The sequence below is a fragment of the Lactuca saligna genome, chromosome 6 (assembly GCF_052625555.1).
Source record: "Lactuca saligna cultivar CGN05327 chromosome 6, ASM5262555v1, whole genome shotgun sequence".
NCBI classification, from domain to species: Eukaryota; Viridiplantae; Streptophyta; class Magnoliopsida; order Asterales; family Asteraceae; genus Lactuca; species Lactuca saligna.
This window is the reverse complement of record NC_136422.1, coordinates 63,643,609-63,668,300: the sequence shown is the minus strand read 5'-3', so window position 1 is coordinate 63,668,300 and position 24,692 is coordinate 63,643,609. Positions and strand designations below refer to the sequence as shown.

At 38.5% G+C, this 24,692-nt stretch overlaps 1 long non-coding RNA gene across 6 annotated transcripts; it reads right to left on the bottom strand.

Moving 5' to 3' along the window:
- Positions 1-19,220: 19,220 nt before the first annotated feature.
- Positions 19,221-24,310, bottom strand: LOC145000758 (uncharacterized). Of its 6 annotated transcripts, none has more exons than XR_013661350.1 (7): positions 23,325-24,308; positions 23,066-23,136; positions 22,850-22,972; positions 21,898-21,947; positions 21,640-21,723; positions 19,987-20,052; positions 19,221-19,583 (listed from the first exon to the last, which is right to left on the bottom strand). It is a non-coding gene; the product is annotated as an uncharacterized LOC145000758 (long non-coding RNA). The 6 variants fall into 6 exon arrangements; XR_013661349.1 differs by having other exon boundaries at positions 23,080-23,136; positions 23,325-24,306; XR_013661348.1 differs by having other exon boundaries at positions 22,850-23,136; positions 23,325-24,310.
- Between the last annotated feature and the right edge of the window lie 382 nt (positions 24,311-24,692).

Genomic DNA, 24,692 nt, shown 5'->3' with positions numbered 1-24,692 from the left:
ACCGAGGACTCCCAAAAATTTCCAAAAGAACACGAATTTTGTATATTTTCAAAGCCAAACTCGATCAAACTCTCTAAAATAGTGAAGAACACGAAGAATAATGGCAATAATTTCTTCAAAAATAACTCAGAAACACCAAAAACTCCAAGAAATGCTTAATACTTTTCCAAATCGATTGATACCGATCCAAGCTCTGATACCAATTATGAAACCCAATCTTGAATATATCAATCGGTTTTACTAGATTTGGTGCGGAATCCTAATCTAGTGAATAACACAGACCGTAATATGGAGGAAGAACACAAACACGAATCTTCAATGCACACTATTATTAAAAAATAGTCTGGTACATAAGATTTACACAATTCTCTCGGTTTTCTTTCTGTCTCTCGAATATAGGAAATATGCTGCTTAGAATCACTAACAAGTGTGTCTTCTTTTGCCACCCTATACATGGCTGACTCAATACATTATATATATATATATATATATATATATATATATATATATATATATATATATATATATATATATATATATGAAGAACTAAATACAAAAGCCCAACCCAATAACCTAAACCAAAATCATCTAACCCACCGAAATCACATGGTGATTTCAGTCCAAGTACCACCAGGATCATGGAGATTTCGGTCATAAACCAAAAACTATAAAAGCCTTGAAAAGAAAAGTATAAACCACCACATTTAAGTCCTAAAAAAAACATTGTATCTGATAATGTTGAAGAGTGTCCACAAGAAGAAACTGTGGCATTGAATACAATGGAAGAAAAAAATTTATATAAGTTCGGAAAACTTTGTCAGACGATGAAGAATCAAATGAAGGCTAGTTAGAATATGAGTTCACACACGGAAAAAAGCTTCAGACATCTTTTACGGTATTCCTCCCATACCTAGTTGGTCTGATCCCATTGTTGAATCTGGACCATTTCAGAGTTTAGATCCAAATGATGATATATTTTTTCGTCAAACATATGATAACAAACAACAACTAATATTTTCTTTGAGTCTTAAAGCAAACAGAGAAAATTTTCAGTTTAAGACCAAACAATCTAACAAAAACTGTTACGAGGTATATTGTTAAATTGAGAACTGTAGTTGGCATTTATATGCAAAACACATTGATCCAATTCATAAATTTGAAATCAGGACTTTCAACAACGTGCACATATGTTCGTCATTACAGATACACCCAAATCATAAGCACACAAATAAGAAAATCATGGTACTATATTGCATGAGATGAAGGGAAAAGCTCGTTTGAAGGTTTGGAGGCCTAATGAAATATCAAGGGATTTGAATGTTTTGTTGGAAATCAATGTAAGTTACAAACAAGCTTGGTGATGGAACCATTGTTAGGATCCTCGGAAGAATGTTTTTCCAAACTTCCTATTTATTTTCACAATTTGAAGAAGCATAATCCTGGTACAGTGGCCTATATACAAACATATTTTAAAGATTGTTTCGAGTGGTTTTTTTATGCTATTGGGGAGCATGCTAAATACAAAAAACTTGATGTTATTTAATATACACTAATTTGTAAAAAATGTAGAGTGTTTATGTGTTCCATACAAATATATTGTAGATACGAGTGTTCAAACGTTTTTGTCATAAAGTCATAATTATGGATGGTGCCCATCTGAAGATACAAAAAGAAAGTGGTCTTACTTGGACATGGTTTCTTGAAAAGTTGTATGAATGTATTGGTGATTGTCAAGATTTGACCTTTGTAACTGATAAGGCCGATGGAATTTGGGTTAGTATTGAAAATGTTTTCCCAAATGTTTGTCATGGCCTGCATGCTTTTCATTTACTAGGAAACATAGTACACTGGTTTGGGGAAAATGATTAAAAAAGTCTTGTTTTGGAGGCTTGTGAGAGCTTACAAAAGAAATATATTTGAAGATCTGTGGTATAGATTTAGTTCTATTAGGCCGCAAGTAGCGGTGTACCTATGTGAAATTCCACGTGCTAAATGGACTAGTGCATATTCCCCGTCAAAACGGTACGATTACATGACCTCTAATGGTGAAGAGTCCATGAATTCTCTATCTGTAGATGCAAGGAAGATGCCTATAATACCTCTTCTTGAGTTCTTCCATCATCTTTCACAGGAATGGTGTAACAAGCATCACATCGATGGAGGTATGACTTTATTTTGGACTTTAATTATATCAAATAATAAGTTAATTATATATATATATATATATATATATATATATATATATATATATATCTTTTTACAGGGAAATGTTCAACAGTGCTAACAGATTGAGCTAAAAAAGTAGTTAGCAAAATTGAAGAGGCACAACAGGATGGTCCGTTTCAAGTGTTTTAGATGCAATATATCAAGTGCATGAATTCAAACTGTTGGATTTGGTGTCTAAGCCCATAACTATATATGGTATGTACTTGACCCGATTGTAGCGTGGTCCTTTTGGGTTGCCTTCACCAGTGCAATTTGATAGGATGGACTTTTAATTATAACGTTATTGATGATTTATTAATATATTATAAGTATAATATATTAATTGAGAAATCATATTATTTAATTAGTATTGGTCAAGAATTAATTTGGAATTAATTTAGTGGTCAAAAGAGTCTAATTAAATATATGGGGTTGATTGTGTAAATCAATCATTCATATAGTGTGCACCAATTATCCATTAGGATGGGCTAAACAGTCCATGGAGCCTAATGGATATGGAAGGTCATGGTGCATTAGGTTACATGGATGGAACCCTAGAGTTTGAAACACTATAAAAGGAACCTCTTGGTGACAAAAATCAGTAGCACAAGATACACGAAGAGTGTAGAAATGATTTTGAGCATATAAGTCTTATTCTCTTAAGCCTCCTTCGCATTTGGTGTTTGTAACTCATTAGAGGCATGTGACAACCCGAAATAATTGGATCAAGCAAGGTCTAAATTATAACCCTATTACAATGAAAACCTTGAAAGCTAAAAGGGCGTAAGTGCATATATATGGAGGTATACACTTTGGAAGTCACATATAAGGTAACCTCTCGAAAGTAAACAAGTTTATCAAGGCAAACTAGACAAATGAATTAGAATAAGAATCTTGGATCAAAAGATTGTCTAGTGGTGTTAAGCTTAGTCTACCCACCACCTTAGAACATGGAAGGCAATAAGAATAATGACTTAAGCCAACATATATGGATATAAATATGTGTAACAAGTTTTGTGGAACCATGATTGAATGCACCCTTGGCTAGTTAGCAAGGAACACACATTAAACACTTTGTTTGGAAATTTTAGCACAATACCCCACTAAGGCCATCACCTTTGAGTGCATACTAGCTAAAAACATAAGAACACTTAAAGGAATCACCTAAAACCGTAAACACCTTCCCTTGGGCCACCCTTGGCTGTAAACACCCCTTAGTGGACCTTACTTGGCTGTGAACACATTAAGGGATCCATCCATGGGTGTATACCACTTAGTGGTGTGATGTTTGGGCATAAACACCATCCTAGAAAGGAATCCTAAGGCGTAAACACCTTAGTGGACCTCCATTTGGCTGTAAACTCAAAAGGAAAGCACATTAGGGGCATAAACACTTTCACGGGGAGCATATTGGACGTAAACACTTAGATATTTTAAGTGTTTACGGATTTATGAGTTGTATGTTTCCATTTCCCCATGCAATCACGGATCCTTATGATTTATCCAACAGTTCTCCAAGTACACATCAAATCACCCTCTTTTCCTATATAATAAACGTAAATCCTTCCTTATCACTTATATCCCTCCTTTATGAATGAGTACTACTTCTCATTCATCATATCCATATTCTGTGAACTTCTAAGTGTGCTCTTAAACGTATTCAAGCTCCAAGCCTTATTTATTCAAAGCAACCCCTAGATTTTTGTAAGTATCTCATATTGGCAAGTGATTCTCCATGATATTTTATTTATTTCATCATATTTACACAAAAAATTATGCGTTAATATTCTTAGTATATTCTAAGGTTCAAAGAGTTTATCAAACTCTACAAGTGTTAGGACTTGAAAACTTCTAGCCATCTCTCCAAATCATCCACCAAACCAAACCAAGGTGAGCTTCATACCTCCATATTTTCAAGTTTTTCTATGTTTTAAGGGGGGGGGGGGGGGGGGGGATACAAGTCAAACTATGTTTATTCCACAAATAACTACAAGTTTTCATCCTTATGATAATGATAAATTATTGTTTTTACAAATTATGGTATACTATAGTTTTTGGTATAACTATTGTGATATGTATTTATATATCATCAAAACTAATATGATTAATGTTATAAAATCATTAAAAAAAAAGCTAAGATCTGTAAACTACATGGTTTTTGGGAACCTTTATCTAAAAGATAGTTTTACTAGTAAGCTTTGGTACAGTATAGTCATTTACTATTCTAGTGGGTTTAATACCTAAGTACTATATTTTGATTTCATATTTTTCAAGCTGAACACACCCTTATTTTTATATAGTGGAGTATATAAATAATTTCAAACCAATAAGATAAACTATAATCGTTATAGTTTGGAAGTCACGAACCGCGTTTTTCAAAGCCATGTTTAATCATGGAAATGTATAACTATCCTAATTTTTTACAAGAAAAGGAATCATAGTTCACATAAATCTGTTGAGGCCCTAGTGAGACACCTTTAGTTATACCTACCTACTGTACATGGTAAGTCATGTTAGTTATAATCAGAGTCTCTTGGAGGGAGAGCGGGAGTTTGTGTATAGATCTATATGGGGCCGACACCCCACACCTGAGTTGTTCACTACAGCTAGACCAGGCCAGTCTAGTGACAAATAGCCACATCTAAACCGACGCCCGTAACACGGCAAGCCAGGAAATCCATCATATTAGTACGGTTATAACAACTCACATAGGGATAAAAAAAATATATCTTTTTTTTTATTTACGAGAAACTATAAACTACTTTCTGTGTGATATTCACCTCTATCTTGGTCTTGGAATTTGTGATCTGGTTTACGGAAAGCTAATATTTCATTAGCTTTATTAAAAAGAAATGAAACTATAAACTACTTTCTGTGTGATATTCACCTCTATCTTGGTCTTTGATTTTGAGACATGGTTTACTGAAAACTTATACTTTATTAGCTTTATTAAAAAAAAAAGAGGTTATAAACTATTTTCCGTATGATACTTTCTTCCATCTCAGACTTGGGGTTTAAGACCACAATTCACCTTTAAGAAAATACTAGATTTTTCTAGAACTATATATATATATATATATATATATATATATATATATATATATATATATATATATATATATATATATATATATATATATATATATATAAACTTTTCAAATGAAGGGTATACACCCCATTTGCTTTATAAAATGCAAAAAATATGTTTCGTATATTATGTAAACTAATTTTCACAACTCTGGTCTTAAGGTTTTAAGACCACAACCCTCTTTTTATACAAAAAATATAGGATTTTCTGGGAACACCTTCTTTCTAATACAAACTACCTTTTATAGAAAAGATCATATTTCTATAGTTTTACAATGTATTGTGAACAAATATATTAGAACATTTTACCTACAAATGTGCTTATGAACTCACCAACTTTTTAGTTGACGCTTTTCAAAATGATTTGTATTCTTAGGTTTCTAGCAGGCAGGTAGTCAACCTTTTCTTGAGGGTCGGCACCGTCCTTTCATGTTATTTACTTTTCAGTTAGTTGTATTCGACCTTCGAATAATTATTTTTTGTAAACAATGTAATACTCTAAACCTAAATGTATGAATGTTTGTGGTGCTATGTTTCATTACTATTCAATTGTTATGATACTGAACATGAAGTCACTCCATCCGCCCCCAGAAGTTTTTGTCGTTCTGGTTTGGGGGTGTGACAAGCCATTACATTTGAGGTGCTAAAGCTTCCAAATCCAAGAACAACATAAGAGGTAAGCCATCTATCTAGTTGCTATGTTTAATAGTGTGCTAGTTAAGTTGTATGCTTTGGAAATTTGAAAAAATGCATGTATAATTAGAGAAAACATAGTTCCAAAGCATCTAGGGTTGCATGTGCAACATATGAGTGTTATGGTGCTTAAAACCCAACTGTAGTATCAGAGCCTAGGATTGTTTTCTGGTATATGTGATGCTCACTTGTTTTCAAAGCTGGAAAATCGATTTTTCTACACTCTGACACATGAACTCGACGATTCCATGAACAACCTCACCAAGTCCACTCAGTAAAGCATCAACTCGGCGAGTCCAGTTCACGCACTCAATGAGCTAGTGCCCCTGTGTGCAGAATTTCGAGTTTTTGGCCAGAATTAGATAGGATCATTACCACAAACCGTTTTGTAATCCTAAAAAATGTATTTTCTGAATTGGTAATGATAGTCTTCATCCATTTTAAAGACAATTGTCAAATGTTTAGATAATAAAGTAATTATTTGTAGTATTTGATATGAATTGTATTTCCATGAGTTAGAATAGATCAATAGAAAAATTACAGGATAACTGTTGTTAATCAAGATTGATCTTAAAAGTGTTTATTATATGAGTTTTTGTAACTTTTACTCAAGTTATATGAAAGGTCTCATTCATGAACTTTAAAAATCATAAATATCCATAAGTTATGGATATGAAAAGTCTTGAAAAGTTTCAAAACTTGCCCTCAAGTTTTGGAATTTGTAAAGTCACATTAATAAGACATTTAATTCCAAAACCCTGGAATTTTAAGAGATTAAAATTCTACCCTTATACTATTATAATATAAAAATACTTATATATATATATATATATATATATATATATATATATATATATATATATATATATATATATAAAAGAAAAGTCAGTCTTACCGTTACTAGGCCTCATTCACGAAGCCGGTCTATAAGGGGGTATAAGGTTACTACCTATAAAATGACAGTTTAATGGGTGTCCATTCTCACCCACCACTTCCTTGACTGGTGGAGGGTTGCTAGCTAAAAGGTTAGGATAGGACATTAATTCTCATTAAAAATATAATGAAATATAAAGTAACTAAACATTTTATTAAATTCCTAATCTTAGTTACTTTAGGAAAAATGTGAAAAGGGTGCCAATCCATGAAATTACAGTTTTAACTTTATTAATTCGTTAGTGGAGCGTGTGTGGTTAACTGGCACACTAATTTGGGACTAATAAGAGTGGCAACAAGAACAGGGTAGCTTGATTGAATACGCTACTAAAGAATTTCTAGAAAGGGTAGCTTAATGTAAATCATAGATCAATGGAGCGTGTGTGGTTAACCGGCACATTTATTAGTTGATTTGTTGTGACAACCCGAAATCTTTGGATCAAGCAAGGTATAGATTGTAACCCTATTACACTGATAACCTTGAAAGCTAAAAGGGCATGAATGCTTGTATATGAAAGCATACCCTTTGGAAGTCACATGCAAGGTAACCTCTCGAAAGTAAACAAGTTTATTAAGGCAATCTAGACAAAACGAATTTGGTTTAGAATCACATGAGATGGATATAAGAACTTGTGTTATGTTGCAACCTTGAATGCTTGGACTATAAGGCCAACATGTTAGAGTTTTCTATGACCTAAGACCATAAACACAATGACTTAAGCTAACATATATAGGTATGAATGTGAATTAAAGCATAGAACTTTATTTTGGATGAAAAATAAGGTTTACTAATATTCATCCATTCCAAAAAAATATGCTTATGAGTTATGATTCTTCTTAGTTCTTTATTTGATGTTTGTTACACTTTTTATTTCACGCAACTCGAAGGGGTGTGGGTGTTAAGAAAGTTCCTTCCCCAAGGTCTTTTTGGACTAGCTTAATTTTATTTTGCAACTTTTTCTTTAATGTTTATGTATTTCTTGTTGCAACACTTAGTGATTTCATTTATTTTGTGTATGTAGTGTGCCTAGTCATTTAATTTACTTTTTATATGTAGGGTACTTACTACTTAGCAACTTTTTTTACTTTATATATGACGCATACCATAATCAAAATGAACAAGCACCGATGGTTGTTTAGTGCTCTTATTAAATAGGTCTAAAATCTCTTTTTTTACCAATAGATTTAAGAATATAATCTAATCTTGGGATTAAAAAGATTGAATTACTTTATGTTATGTGTCTTTTTAAAGTTTGGTGTAGTTTATGAGCTTTGATTCACCAAAAAAGATCAATATATTTAGGCATGAACTTGTTCCATCTTTATTATGCTTTAATTTTGATATTTATAGAGTAATTTTAGAGTCATGTTCAACCTTTGCTTTATATTTATAAACATTGGTGTGATGGAATAATTTTAATGGAAATGAAAGGATTTATGTTTAATTTGGACTTTAGTATAACTTTAGAGTAATGTTCAACATTGGTTTTATATTTACTAACTTTTAATGGATTTTGGAATAATTTGAGAATACTGTTCAACCTTTGCTTTATAGTTACGAACTTAAGGTTTAATTTAGAGTAATGTTTAACATTTGCTTTATATTAAATTAATGTTCATTTGTGTGATTGTTTTTATATATTTATTGGAAATGAGAGGATTATTGCTTAGTTTTGGATTTTGTTTTTTGTTTTGTTTTCATTTTATTTTGTTTTGTTTTCATTTTATTTTGTTTTGTTTTTGTTTTAAACATCATGAGCAATTATCATAATTCCCGACTGTCATATTTTTTTGTAAACAAGAGTAACCCATATTGTAAAATTTTGTCCCAAATGAATTTTCGTCTGGTATGTTGAAGGCATCTTCAAGATCCTTAAGGTGATCCTCAACATTCTTTGATTTTACCACCATGTCATCAATGTAGGCTTCCATGGTGTCCCCATGTTTATCCTTGAACATCCGGTTGGCTAACCTTTGGTATGTTTCACCTGCATTTTTAAGACGAAAGGGTATAGTAGTATCGCAGTATATACATGTTGGTGTAATGAATGTGATATCCTCTTGGTCAGATGGTTCCATTTGGATTTGTTGGAATCCCGCTGATGCACCCATAAACATTAGCAAATCATGACTAGCAGTAGCATCTATCATGGAGTCTATGTGTGGTATGGGGAAAGGATCCTTAGGGAAAGCCTTATTCAGGTTCGTATAGTCCACACATATTCTTCATTTACCATTGACGACCACGTTGTCTAGCTATCTATGGAACTTGACTTCCCCGGTCATCCCTATTTTGTGGAGATTTCTACTTCTTCTTGGGTGATATGGTTTCTTTCAGGTGCAAACTTTCTTCTCTTTCGGTGTATTGGTCTGAAAGAAGGATCAATGTTAAGTTTATGAGTTATGATATTTTTTTCTATACCTGACATATCCTCATTCTTCTAGGATAATGTTTTGCATTTATCTTTCATGAACTTTATTAGTTCCTATTCGATTCATTCTGGCAATGAGGATCCTATTAGGATTTTGGCTTCAGGATCATTGAGGTGTAGGGGCACCAGTTACATCCTATTATCATGTCTCCAACACACCTCGTTCCCCATGCTTTAATTGTTATCCTTGTTGTGGTATTGTTGAAGATTTCATCAAAGTCTTGTAGCATTCATTGGATTCTTGTTGATCACCTATGATCTTTATTCTCCCCCATGGAGTGGGAATTTTGACACATCAATGGTATGTCGAGGGGACATCCTTCATTTTGTGGATCCATGGTCAACCTATTATAAGAGGACAATGTATCGATTAAACAAAAGCGTTACATAGAGTTTACCCCATCTATGTAAATAGGTAGCTTTATTTCGCTGACAATATGTTTTGTTTCCCCACTGAATCTGATCAGCACTGAGGATTTTTTTGACTATTTCTCCTTTGGAGATGTTCATCTTTTTCAGAGCATCCAATAGTATGATGTTGACTGAGTATCCTCCATCAACAAGGATATTTCTGGCAAAATGGTTGGAAATGTAAAGAGTGATCACCAGACCATTGTATTGAGGATCCTGGATGTATACTCTATCTGTTTCGTTGAAGGTGATTTCCTTCTCGTTTGTGATCGATGTGTTTTCCGTGGACTTTCTTCTTTCTCCGTCTTCAACACTTTAGCATGCATTTTTGTTGCAGAATAAGAGGTGCCACAAATGTCAGATACTCCAGAACTTACATTGATTACCTTAGCATCCGTAGGAGGGGATCCTGGCTTTTCTATGAGGATTCTGTTCCTTTTCTTTGGATCTTTCCTTTCTTCTTTCGAGGATCTCCTTAAGGTATCCTTTGCTGAGTAGGTAAAATCTCTTTTCTTAGGGCTATAGAGTCTTTTGTGATGTGACCAAAGTCCTCATGGTAGTCACACCATTTGGACTTGTCTTTCCAAGTCGTGGACTTTTCTCCCTTTCTTGGCCATCTCTCTTTGTCGCTAAGATCCTACATGGAAAATATTAGACCTGAAACATCCACAGAAAAATAGTAGTCAGTGATCTTAGGAAATTCCTCTTCCTCCCCTTCATATTTAAGAGCAGTAACCCTATGATGACCAAGTTTGGATTAAGGTTTAGATTTATAGGAACTTGGGGCCAATGATTCGACTTTCCTATTGGGATTTTCATATGATCTTTGTGGGTTTGTACTCTTTTGGATCTCCTTGTCTACTTCAAGCCTTATGAACCTTAGTGCCATGCTCCTTTCTTCATCCATTCTTTTGCATGAGGTCATTACAAGGTTCGTAGGAAGGAGAGTCTTTCTTTAGTCCCATTTTGAAGGCTTCCACAGTAGTTTCCATGTCGATGCTGGGGATACTTAGAGCTTCCCTACCAGACCTGTTCACGAAATCCCAGAAGGACTCATTAGGATCTTGAACCACCCGATAGAGATCACTAGTGATCTTCTCGAATGCTCTACTATAAAAAAAATTGGTTGTTAAAAGTATTAACTAAATGTGAAAGTTAAGTAATACAATAAAGAGGAACATTTAGTAGCCATTTCAAGGTTGATCCTGTGCGGGTGTAACCAAACCTCTTGCACAGGTAAGCTTCCTTCAAGTGTGTAGGACTGGGGATGATCTCCATTCTTTCCTTGTATTGTGCCACATGTTGTTCAGGATTTATGGTCTCGTCATAAGGCTTCATGATGTGAGTTTGGACGTGCTTTGGTACCTCGGTGTCAGCGATTCAAGGAGAGAATCTTGTGATCCTATGGCTTGTTAGGGGGACGTCCAGTATAGGTTGGACTACTCTAGATACACTTGAGATCATCTATCGTAGCTGTTGAAGTTCTTTGTCCATGATCGGGCTCATTCCTGCTTCAACATCAATATTTTCAATCACCAAATAGGTCCAAGTCAATAACAAGGTACAATATTTAAAACATCAGAGTAATAGTATCCAAAAAGTGCAGAAATCATGGGGGAGGATGTTGTGCCATCACGTCGTGAAACATCCCAAAATGCAAGCCAAAAATTTTGTTTTTAAAATCATTTAACAAACATAATGTTATCACCATAAGTTAAAATCATCAAACATGTATCTCAAAATCTTATAAAGTCTGTTAACATATAATTGTCTCATATAAAATATTAGAGTAAGCTCCCATGCTAATAAACTGTTGTGTGTGCCATGCCATTAACTCAAGCCCTTCCCTTTGCTAGATGAAGTATCTAAAACCAAAAACTGAAATTGTAAGCACGAAGCTTAGTAAGCTCCCCCAAACTACTACATACCATACAAGGCACATATAACAAATAACATAACTCTAGGACTCTTTCCAAATGCATCCAGACAAATCCCGACATTGGCTTACCCGACATCAGACTCCTGTCCGGTATCGGGCTCACCCCAACATCCGATCGCATCAGGCATCGGGCTCACCCCGGCGTTAGGCTTACCCCGGATCATACACAGCATAACATATATCATAAACACATACCATACTCACATAATCTGCGTTGGGCTTGCCGTGGAACACATAATACATAACATATATCTAACATACATCGCGCTTGCCCCGAAATCGGGCTTACCCTGAAACACGTAACACATAATAAGTAAACTAACATACATCGGGCTTTCCCCGAAATTGGACCGAAGTCCGGAACACATAGCACATATCATATAACATGCATGAATCACAAAGACATCACGCATACTTAACTACTTCTCGGGACCGCCCCGGCATCGGACCAAAGTCCGGAAACACATAAAATGCATCGGGCCAACCCCGGCATGATCTACTACATAAACAAGTCACCATTGGTGTCATAGACCCGTTCCTACTGAAGGAAAACTCACCTCATGTGTGTAGCTGATGAAACTTTGGGTGAGGATTCTCTGCCTGCTGCTCCGGCAACTCACCGACTATAATTTCCATAAAGACACTTAGTTAAAAACTGATAACTAACCTTAGGGTAAGGTGAACATTTTACCCCTAGATAAAATCAACGTCCTGGTCAAAGTCAACATCTAGTTGACTCAACTCGCCGAGTTGGTCCACCAATCGCCGAGTCCCTATTCTTTTATCTGCCCCTAACCCGACTCTACTCTTTGAGTCTAGAAAACTCGACGAGTTCTCCTTAAATCGATATCGGTACAATCTTCTACTGACTCGCCGAGTTCAACCTTGAACTCGTCGAGTTCATCTTCATCATAAGTGCTACTAGTCTGTGACTCACCGAGTTTTATGAACAACTCATTGAGTCTGTCTTCATGGGTTGGGAGATTGCCTTGGACTTGCCGAGTGTGTTCATACACTCGTCGAGTCCCATGGTTTCCAGGTCCATAACATCGTCTAATTCGTTGAATCCTTCTTCTGGACTCATCTAGATCCCTTATAAACTCAACTGGATCCCTTAGGATCATCAAAGGTTAGAGAACCAAACCCCCGACTCGATGAGTCCCAAGAACGACTCGTCGAGACTGCTAATGTCTAAGTCTATAACTCGATTTTTGATGTGCAAATCTCATCCAAAAGGTAGATCTGGGCTCCTACCATCGATATAACACGTAAAGTCATGAACTTTACATGCATGCATGGGACATTTTTGCTCAAAGGGCCAAAAATTAGGGTTTATTACATGCATGGGGTTCTCATGGCCATAAAGATGGCACCATTATGCCATGAGGACCCTTCAAGGTTCAAGATCTGAAGGTGAATCAACTTGGGATGTCCAAGTCCCATAAATCAAGCTTCTTGGCCCAAAACTCCGTAAAATAAACAGAAGGAGATCTAAGAAACCACAAGTCAAGTGTGAAGCTTTATTACCAGGAAGTGAGGAGAAGATGATGTTGTTCCTGGATCTGCAACCTCCTCTTGAAGCCTTCCTTCTTCCTCTTGTTCACACGAGCTCCAAATTACACAAGATTACTAAAAATTGCACAAAATAGCTCAAAAATGATCACCACTGCTTAGGGTTTTGAGGACAGGGCTTGGGGGTGATGGATACTGGGGTGGAAGCCTCATAAGTTGTTTAAATAGGGTGAAAACCCTCCTATTTAGGGTTTCACCCAGACAGCTCCTACTTGCCGAGTCGGCCTTCTGACTCGTCGAGTAGGTTACTTAATACTCCAACCCGGGGTCGATCCTACTCAACGAGTTGAGTCCCCAAGTCATGGAGTCCAATAGTAAAATATGAAGTTTCACTTGAATTTAAATGCATACCTGAGACTGGGTTTTAGAATTCTCACCCACTTGTCTTAGACTTTGTCCTCGAAGTCTGATGTATTGGGAAGCAACTATGGGTAGTGTTCCCTCATTTCCTCCTTCAGCTCCCACGTCCACTCTGAACCCTTGCGGTGCTGCCACTGCACCTTCACTAACTCTACCCTCTTGTTCCTCAGCACCTTCCTAAGTTTAGGCTATCGTCGACCTGAACGTCCTCAAGAGGTATCACTGCTGATTCATCCACTAAGCACTTCCGCAACTGGGAAACATGGAACGTGTTGTGGATCTGGTTGAGCTCTGCTGGAAGATCTAACTGATACGCAACCTGACCCACCCGGGCCAAAACCCTAAATGGACTAATAAACATGGGTCCCAGCTTGCCCCGCTTCCGAAACCTGATAAAACCCTTTCAGAGTGACACTTTCAGGAGGACCATGTCGCCCACCTGAAACTCCAAGTCCGAATGCCACTTGTCGGCGTAACTCTTCTGCCAGCTTTGAGCAGTCTGGACCCTGCTCCGGACTTGCTGAATTCGCTCCGTGGTCTTGAGTAATATCTCCGTACTCCTAGTGACTCTCTGACCGGCCTCATCCTAATAAATTGGGGTCCTACACTTCCTCCTATAGAGCATCTCAAAGGGAGGCCGGTCTATACTAGAGTGGTAGTTGTTGTTATATGAAAATTCCGCTAACGGAAGATACGTATCCCAACTGCCACAAAAATCTAACACACATGCCTGAAGCATGTCCTCAAGAGTCTGAATCATCATCTCGCTCTGCCCGTCCGTCTGAGGGTGGAAGGCAGTGCTAAAATGGATACGAGTACCCATCTCGTCGTGAAACCGCTTCCAAAACCTGGAAGTATACCAGACATCTCGGTCTGACACCGCTGAGATAGGCACTCCATGACATGCCACTACCCCGCACACATAAATCTCGGCCAACTTCTCGCCCGAGGTGCTCTCCTGGATCGGTATGAAATGAGCGCTCTTTGTCAACCGATCCACGATAACCCAAATCGAATCAACCCTACGCGCGGTCCTGGGAAGCTTAGTAATGAAATCCATAGTGATATCCTCCAATTTCCCCACGGGAATGCATAACAGATGCACCTTGTCGTGGGGCCTCTGGTGCTCTGCCTTGACCTTCCTGCAGGTCAGGCATCTCTCCACATACCAAGCTACGTCCCGCTTCATGCAGGGCCACCAATAATCGGATCGAAGATCTTTATACATCTTCGTCGCCCCTGGGTGATGGAGAACCGAGACTTGTGGGCCTCATCCATCAGCACCTGTCGTACTCCGCCCCAATACGGTACCCAGACTCTCCCATCCAGGGTCAACAATCCTCGGCTATCGTAATCCAACGAAGCTACTCGGCCCATTATCCTTTCGCACTTATGGTACTCCTCCTACAGGCCCTCAAGCTGCGCCTCCCTAATCTACTCCAGCAATGTAGTAATCATTGTCATCCTCAGACATATATCTCGAATCGAAGTTGCTACCGCCTTGTAGCTCAGGGCGTCAGCCACTATGTTGGCCTTGCTCGGGTGGTAAAGGATCTCACAATCGTAGTCCTTTACCACATCTAACCACCGACGCTACCTCATGTTCAAGCTCGGCTGTTCCATGAGGTACCTCAAACTCTTGTGGTCCGTTTAGATAATACACCAGACCTCGTAGAGGTAATTCCACCAAAGCTTGAGGTCGAACACCACCGCCCCCAGCTTTAAATCATGCGTCATGTAGTTAGCCTCGTGAGGCTTCAACTATCTCGAGGCATAAGATATCACATGCCCCCGCTGCATCAACACTGCTCCCATTCCTGTGATCGAAGCATCACATTAGACTACAATGTCATCTACTCCTTCCGGCATGGTGAGAATTGGCGCCTCGCATAGTCGCTGCCTGAGCGTCTCAAAGGTTGTCTGCTGCTCAGGACCCCCAGAGAAACACCATCAATTTCTTGGTCAGACAGGTCATCGGAACTGCTATCTTCGAGAAGTCCCGTATAAATCTCCTGTAATACCCTACCAAACCCAGGAAGCTCCGAATCTCGGATGGAGACCTCGGGAGATCCCACTGCATTATATCCTCTTTCTTGGCCGGATTAACTAATATACCCTTCTGGTTGATACGGTGCCTCAGAAACTGCACCTCGCGCAACTAGAACTCACACTTGGAGAACTTTGTGAATAGTCTCTCACTCCTCAAGGTCTCTAGCACCTCCCTCAAGTGTTCCTCATGCTGCTCCTCAGTCTTGGAATAAACCAAGATGTCATCAATGAATACTATTACAGACCGATCCAGAATCAGTCTGCACACGCAATTCGTGAGATCCATGAACATGTATGGAGCATTGGTGAGACCAAACGACATCACCACAAACTCATAGTGATGACAGCGGGTCCTAAAAGTGGTCTTCTGCACATTATCATCACTGACCCGCATCTGGTGATATCGGGACCATAAATCTATCTTGGAAAACCAAGATGCTCCCTAAAGTTGGTCGAACAAATCATCTATCCTCAGGACTGGATAACGGTTTTTCACCATTACCTTATTCAGCTCCTGGTAGTCTATGCACATACGGTGCGACCCATCCTTCTTCTTCACAAACAGGATCGAGGCTCTTTATGGAGAACTGCTCGGCCTGATGAAACCCTTGTCTAGTAGCTCTTGAAGCTGCGTAGACAACTCCTGCATCTTGGGAGGAGCCAACCGATATGGTGCCTTGGCTATCGGTGCCACACTAGGGACCAGGTCAATCCGAAACTCAACCTGTCTCTCTGGAGGTATCCCAGGCAAATCCTCCGGGAATACATCCAGATACTCTCGTACCACAGGTACATCATTGACTGTCGCCTTACCCTTATCTCGGGTATCCATGACATACGCGACATAACCCACACAACCCTGCTGAATGTGACGTCTCGCTCTCGCTGCGGAATAGAAAATTGGTCCACGATGTGGCCTCTCGCCCTGAATCACTAACTCTCCCCCACTAGGAGTGCGGACTCTAACCAATTGCTGCTCACAATCTATCACTTCCCTATTGGGGCTTAACTAGTCCATACCTACTATAACCTTATTCCCTCGCAGGGGAATACGCACGAAATCCACTGAGAACTGCTCATCAAATAACCGCAAAGTGCATCCTTTATGAACTCTCGTGACCCTGACGATCTTGTCATCAACTATCTCAACATCGAGTGGACAATCCAGCTCCCCTCGAACTCTGCTAAATCCCTTGCTAAGTGCGAGCGACACAAATGATCGGGTAGCCCCCAAATCAAATAATACCATAGTTGGAATGTCGTTCACTAAGAATGACCCTATACACAAACACATAAACATGAGAAATAAACGATATCAAATATAGATATAAGAGGAAAATACATACCCATCACCACGTCAGGAGCTACTTGTGCCTCCTCTGTAGTAAACTGAATAAGCCCTGCTCTACGTCGTTGGTGCATCAGTCCGGCCCTGACGGCCATCTGGAATCCACAAAGTGGCAGGAGAAGGTGCTACCACCTTCCTTGCTGTTAAGCCCGGGCACTAGGACCGCTTGTGTCCCCGCTTATTGCACTAGAAGCAAATTAGATCTGATGTTGGTGTGGTAGTGGTAGTAGCTGTACAATCTCGACTCATGTGACCAGTTCGGTCGCACTTATAGCAGCTCGAACTCCCTGCCTTGCATGCTCCCTTATGCATCCCGCCACACGTTCCACAATGACCGTGGCTCTGATGGCTCCGAGATCTGTGATCTGATACCTTGCGCTTCTTGCCCATACTCCCTGTATGAACTCACTTTGTCTTCCTCTTCCTCTCCATCTCTAAATCCAACTCCCTCTCTCGAGCCCGTGCTATCATATCTTCCAGTGTCTTGCAGCTGGATCGGTTCACAAACTGGTGAATTTCCCTTCGCAACATCTCATGGTATCGGGCCTTTTGCATCTCCTTGTCTGTTGCATACTACGGAACAAAGAGGACTCTTTCCCTAAACTTAGCGGTAATCTCTGCCACAGTCTCTATCGTCTGTTGGAGATCCTGAAACTCCCTAGCAAGCTGCTGCACCTCAATAACATGTGCGAACTCGACTCTAAAACTGGTCGTAAAATCACCCCAAGTCATAGCATCCAACACAGTGTCATCTCCAATGGCTCTCCCGACCTCCTCCCACCAGTCATGTGCCCTGCCCTTCAGAAGACAAGACGTGAGCCTATCCTTGTCCCCCTCGGGACACTTGCCAGTGCGGAATGCGTTGGCTACGTCTTCCAACCATTTGGTACTACAAATGGGGTCTCGGGGCCCCTGGTAATTAGGAGCTCCACATGCCCTGAACTCCCTTAACGTGAGCTTGTACAACTCCATCATGGCCGACACCTCAGTGCGAAATGCACTCAATCTCTCATCCATCAGCTCCAGAATACCCTCCTTGATCAAACCGAAGATCACATGAGTCTGATCAAGTATGCTACGCGTGATCTCTAAGGAGATGAACTCCCTACTTTGCTCATCTAAGTGCTTAACTCCAGATCCTGAACCTGATCCCTCCTCGGCACCTGAACTGACCACTGCTGGTATAAGGCGCAAAACCACCATTCTGAAAACGTATAATGACAACGCTCACAATACTAATATAACTCAAGGAATCACATCTTATACAAGTTCCCTGGTCTTGTCTCGGCCTTCGTTGATTCGAGTACGGATCCTCTGCTTTCAGTAGTACGGGCCTATACTACCTTCCACATATATCTGTACTTTCCTCAAGAACTGCCTTGACTCCACCGAGTACCTTCTACTACTACTGCTCCCTGCTAATCTCATCCTAGGCTTGCCCTAGGGTAATCACCAACCCACTCTCCGCTATCGGCTGTATAAGAAGTCCCTACTACCTCCCCCTAACTAGCTCATGACTACTATTACATATCACTAAGACTAGATAATTCTTCGAATGTGAGATCCTACCCTACAACAGTTGAACTCAGAAAAGAGCTGCGCAATAGAGCTAGACCTAACCTTTTGAAACTATTTAATCTCCACAATATGTAACATAACATATTCATTTACTAGTTAGTAAGAGATAACTAAGACTCCTAAAAGCACAAAGCAAGTAGCATTCAAGCATCGAGTACACATAGTCAACCATATACTACTCTAGATATCATACTGACAATCTTGTACTAGCATGCGGTTATCATAAAGTTGAAACACATATAACATGCACATAAGGCATCATTCCTAGATCCATAGTCCTAATCTAGCATGTTGTTCTAATAAAGCTGACAATCATAACATAACATAAACTTGTATGGGTAATTTGGGAGTACTTGAGCTTGGCTGATTGCATGCACCACACCCTTTTCTCTTTTCAAAGTTCTTTTCTTTCTAAAAATTATTTTCACTTTTTCTAAAACTCTTTTACTTTGAAAACTTTATACCACTTCCTTAGTTTGAGTTCAGACAAACACAGAAGTGTGCTCGAATCCCTCAAACCAAGGCTCTGATACCAACTTGAAACATCTCAAAATGCAAGCCAAAAATTTTGTTTTTAAAATCATTTGACAAACATAATGTTATCACCATAAGATAAAATCATCAAACATGTATCTCAAAATCTTATAAACTCTGTTAACATATAAATGTCTCATATAAAATATCAGATTAAGCTCCCAGGCTAATAAACTGTGGTGTGTTCCATGCCATCAACTCGAGCCTTTCCCTTTGCTAGCTGAAGTACTTGAAACAAAAAAACTAAAAATGTAGGCACGAAGCTTAATGAGCTCCCCCAAACTACCACATACCATACAAGGCACATTTAACATATAACATAACTCTGAGACACTTCCTAAGTACATCAGGACGAATCTTGGCATCGGCTTATAGAGCATCGGACTCCTTTCCGGCATCGGGCTCACCCCGGCATCTGATCGCATCGAGCATCGGGCTTACCCTGGAACATATGCAGCATCACATATATCATAAACACATAACATAATCACTTATTCTGCATTAGGCTTGCCCCAAAACACATAATATATAGCATAATATATAACATACATCGGGCTTGCCTCGATATCGAGGTTACCCCGAAACATGTAACACATAACATGTAAACTAACATACATCAGGCTTGCCCCGACATTGGACCGAAATACGAAATACATAGCACATATCTTATAACCTGCATGAATCACAAAGACATCACGCATACTTAACTACTTCTCGGGACTACCCCGGCATTGGACCGAAGTCCGAAAACACATAAACTGCATCGGGCTCACCCCAACATGCTCTACTACAAAAATGGGCTGGCATTGGTGCCTTAGACCCGTTTCTACTGAAGGAAAACTCACCTTGTGTGTCTGACTGCCGAAACTCTGGGTGAGGAATCTCTGCCTGCTGCTCCGTCAACTCTCCGACTATAATTTCCATAAAGACACTTAGTCAAAAACTGATAACTAACATTAGGGTAAAGTGACCATTTTATCCCTATCTAAAGTCAACATCCTGGTCAAAGTCAACATCCACTTGACTTGACTCGTTGAGTTGGTATGCCAACTCATCGAGTCCCTATTCTTTTATCTGCCCCCAACTCTGTTGGATTAGTGTCTAAGTCCATAACTATAATTGGTATATACTTGACCCGACCCAACATGGTCCATTTGGGTTGCATGGCATCATGCATTTGGATAGACTAAAATGAGAGAAATAACACTTAAGGTCTATTAATATATAATACGTTCCAATATATTAATAAGATTATTTAATTAGTATTGATCAAGAATTAATCTAGAATTAATTAAGTGATCAAAAGAAGACTAATTAAATATATGGGTTGATTGTGTAAATCATCCATACTTATATAGTGGGCTAATGCTCCATGGATTATCAAGTTGGGATAAAACCCATAGAATGCTCCATGGATAGCATATCATTCTTGTCAAAATCGGCCACTAAGTCTATGTATGGAGGGCAAGCCGATTTTAAAGTGTTCTAATTTCTCTCTATGTTATTCTAAATGCACTTGATGTTATGTGAACCATTTGAGGTGTCACACTTAGGGCACTAGGCTCTCAAGCTATATGGAATCAAGCACCAAACAAGAGGTAAGTAATTCTACTAGAATTTATATTAAGTGTACTTTATATAATGCTAGTTAGAACAATACCTTGAAAATTCATATTTGCATGTATAATAGAGAAAACATAGATCCAAGGTATTTAGGGTTGCATGTACACCATAGGAGTGTTAGAATGCTCAAAACCCAACAAACCCGACTCTACTCATCGAGTCTAGCAAGAACTCGATGAGTTCTCCTTCAATCGATATCGGGACAATCTACTACTGACTCGCCGATTTCAACCTTGAAATCTTCGAGTTTATCTTCATCATAAGTGCTACTAGTCAGTGACTAGCCTAGTTGTATGAAAAACTTGTCGAGTCCGTCTTCATGGGTTGGGAGATTGCTTTGGACTTGATGAGTGTGTTCATACACTCGCCGAGTCCCATGGTTTCCAGGACCATAACTACGTCTACTTCGTTGAGACCTTCTTTTGGACTCATCTAGATCCCTTATAAACTCAATTGGATCCCTTAGGATCATAAAAGGTTGGATAACCAAACCCCCGACTCGCCGAATCCCAAGAACGACTCATCGAGTCTACTAATGTCTAAGTCTATAACTCGATTTCTGATGTGCAGATCTAATCCAAAAGGTAGACCTGGGCTCCTACAGTTGATATAACACGTAAAGTCATGAACTTTACGTGCATACATGGGACATTTGTGCTCAAAGGGCCAAAATTGGGGTTTTATTACATGCATGGGGTTCTCATGGCCATAAAGATGGCACCTTTATGCATTGAGGGCACTTCAAGGTTCCAGATCTGAAGGTGAATCAACTTGGGACGTCTAAGTCCCATGAATAAAGCTTCTTGGCCCAAAAATCCATAAAATAACCATAAGTAGATATAAGAAACCACAAGTCAAGTGTTAAGCTTTATTACCAGAACGTGAGGAGAAGATGATGTTGTTCTTGGATCTGCAACCTCCTCTTGAAGCCTTCATTCTTCCTCTTCTTCACACAAGCTCTAAATTACACAAGATTACTCAAAATTGCACAAAATAGCTCAAAAATGCTCACAGCTGCTTAGGGTTTTAAGGACAGGGCTTGGGGTGATGGAGGCTAGGGTGGAATCCTCATAAGTTGTTTAAATAGGGTGCAAGAGTAAAATATGAAGTTTGACTTGAATTTAAATGCATACCTGAGACTGGGTGTTACACTTTAGGTTCTTCCCTTTTGTACTGGAAGTACCTGAAATCATAAACATCTACTGTAAGCATAAATCTTAGTGAGTTCCCCCAAAATACCACATACCAAACATATAAACTAGGCATATCACTAGGGTATATTCCAACCTAGTAAACAAATATGGGCCCAACCCTAGGGCCCTGTCCTGGGGTTTATTTTAACCCGATAAAACGAAGTGGGGCCTATCCAGGGTTTTATTTCAACCCGATCATATTATCATAGGCCACACACTGGGGTTTATTTCACTCCAATCATATAATAGTGGGATCCTCCTTGGGTTTTATTTCAACCTGATCATACAAACATATATGTTACAGTCACATAACAGCTAGCATTTTACATAATAGAATAATGGGTCGGTATTGGTGCCTTCGACCCATGGATATAGTGAGGACACTCACCTCTAGCTGAAAATAGTTGAATCCTACATTCGATCTGCTACAAACATGGCTCCGCACACTAAACATAATCCAATAATTACCATAATCAATAATTAGGGTTTTAACCCATAATCAATGGACCAAGTTATCCTTTATAATATTAACGGCAAAAGACCATTTTGCCTTTTTGTACAAAACTCAACTAATCAAAGCCTAAAACCCCTAATGGCCCATGGCCCAAAATCAACCCAATGGAATTTCTCGGAGTACACCCGGCGTACTCCATATGATGGACAACGTCCCAACGTGTAGATGGACTTCACGTTCTTGAACATTACCATAATGACCACACATTCCATTATAACAGATGATGCTATAACTATATAAGAACTAATACCCTCGTGTAAATGGACTTCACGTTCTTGCTCTTAATTTCCAGCATCTTATAAAGATTATACATCATTACCTAAATCTTTTTATATAAATTTAAAACACTATAAAGTGATTGAGAAGGCACAAACTCACCTGGTCATTATGATATGTATACTACTCTTTTAATGCCACCATCTATGCTCCTAGTAACTCTTTAGTATTTGGTATCGACATTTCTAGTACCCCCACCATAATTTGCCTCATTTCATCATTGATCTTGAAAATAAAACCAAAAAAAGGAATTAGACCAAATTTTGATAGGAAAAATAGTTTAATTTGCTAAAGTAGGATATATTTATCGAAGAATACAGGAAGAAACAAACATGGACTGTCTATTGCATCTCTTACTGTAGAGGGTAGATTCATTTCAAAGTGGTTACCTGGAAGATTCATCTTTTTCTTTTAGTTTGGGACCTTTAAAAAATCCGTTCAACTACTGAGCTAAATGAACACATATTCTTCACAAAATTGGTCATAACTGGGATATTTCATATATGGAATAATAAACCCAAACAACTGTCAAAATAAATTTTATGTTTGAAAAGAAAATCTGAATACAAAAACATACCTAATGATATCTATTTGTGTCTATGCGATAGACGAAACCATGACAAAATATTAACTAATATTCCCAAAATAACTAGCAATTCCTATGCGCATGCTTTAACTGATTTCAACATGATGAAGAGGATTAAATGAAAAGTAAAAAACCAATTTCCTGCTTGATTTGTGTACGAAAGATGAAGAAGAGGGTGAGGAGCTACAAAGTTGAATTTATAAGGAGAATCAGTAGGTTCAGAAATCAAGGAAGACATTAATGGAATTGGTTTATCAGTTTGACCGACTTTGACATCGGCAACTGATATTGCTCTGCAGTAGGCTGTGGGTAGATTAGGGTTTCCAACAAAGAAGATAGAGGTGAGCAACCAGTGGGGTTTTGAAGGCTAAACAAAGAATGGTGGTGGTGGCGGTGAAGCAATGGCAGATCTGAGGTCCTGGTTGTTGGTGGTTCAGAGGGGGCGGCCACTGGGTCTTTAACTTATTAGCCAGAGGTAGATTACTAGTGGAGAGGGAAGTATGTGGTGTGAAGGTTGGTGGTTAGGGAAGATAGAATGAGGAGAGTGGTTGTGGTTTCCTTTAAATGGTGATAGATATTGTTTTGATTGTGGGACAATGGTCGATGAAGGTGATGATTAAATAACTAAAACATCATTTGTATGATCCAACTAATCTAAGATCGAGACCAACAAATCGATTGGATAAAGAGGAGTATGGTTTGAGAATGAGAGAAAGAATACGGTGGAGGTGGTGAGGGAAGCATGTGGTCGAAGGCGGCAGGTAGTCAACGGTGAATGAGAGAATGGGAGGGTTATATAAATGGTGAAGAAGATGAACTATCATATAGCATCACCAAGCGAAAGAAAGGGTGATATATTGGAGAGGTTGCTGGGCGAGATCATGAATGAGGACCTGGTCAACAGCCATTGAGGTAGAGGCCATATATAAGTGAAGGAGCACAAGACAGATTTTAAGCCAGATCGGGGATAAGAGTCTTAAATAAAGTTTGATTTTTTCAACGGTTACACCTGATAATATTCAATTACTTTGCAATGCATAAACTTGTTGTATATAATATTGATGTATATAATATTTTAAGGGTTGTACCTCTTAAAATTCAATATTTGAGGCTAAATATTTATTAAGGTATAAAAAGATATATATATATATATATATATATATATATATATATATATATATATATATATATATATATATATATATATGAATGTGTAAGAAAAAAAACAAAAAGATAAAAAAAGGTAAAATGATCTTTTTAAATAAATCTGGAATGTGTCATGCAATTTTTTAAACCACATGGATGCATCTTGTCGAATTTTCAAAACTTGGAGTAAAAGTGAAAAACTGACCAAACGAC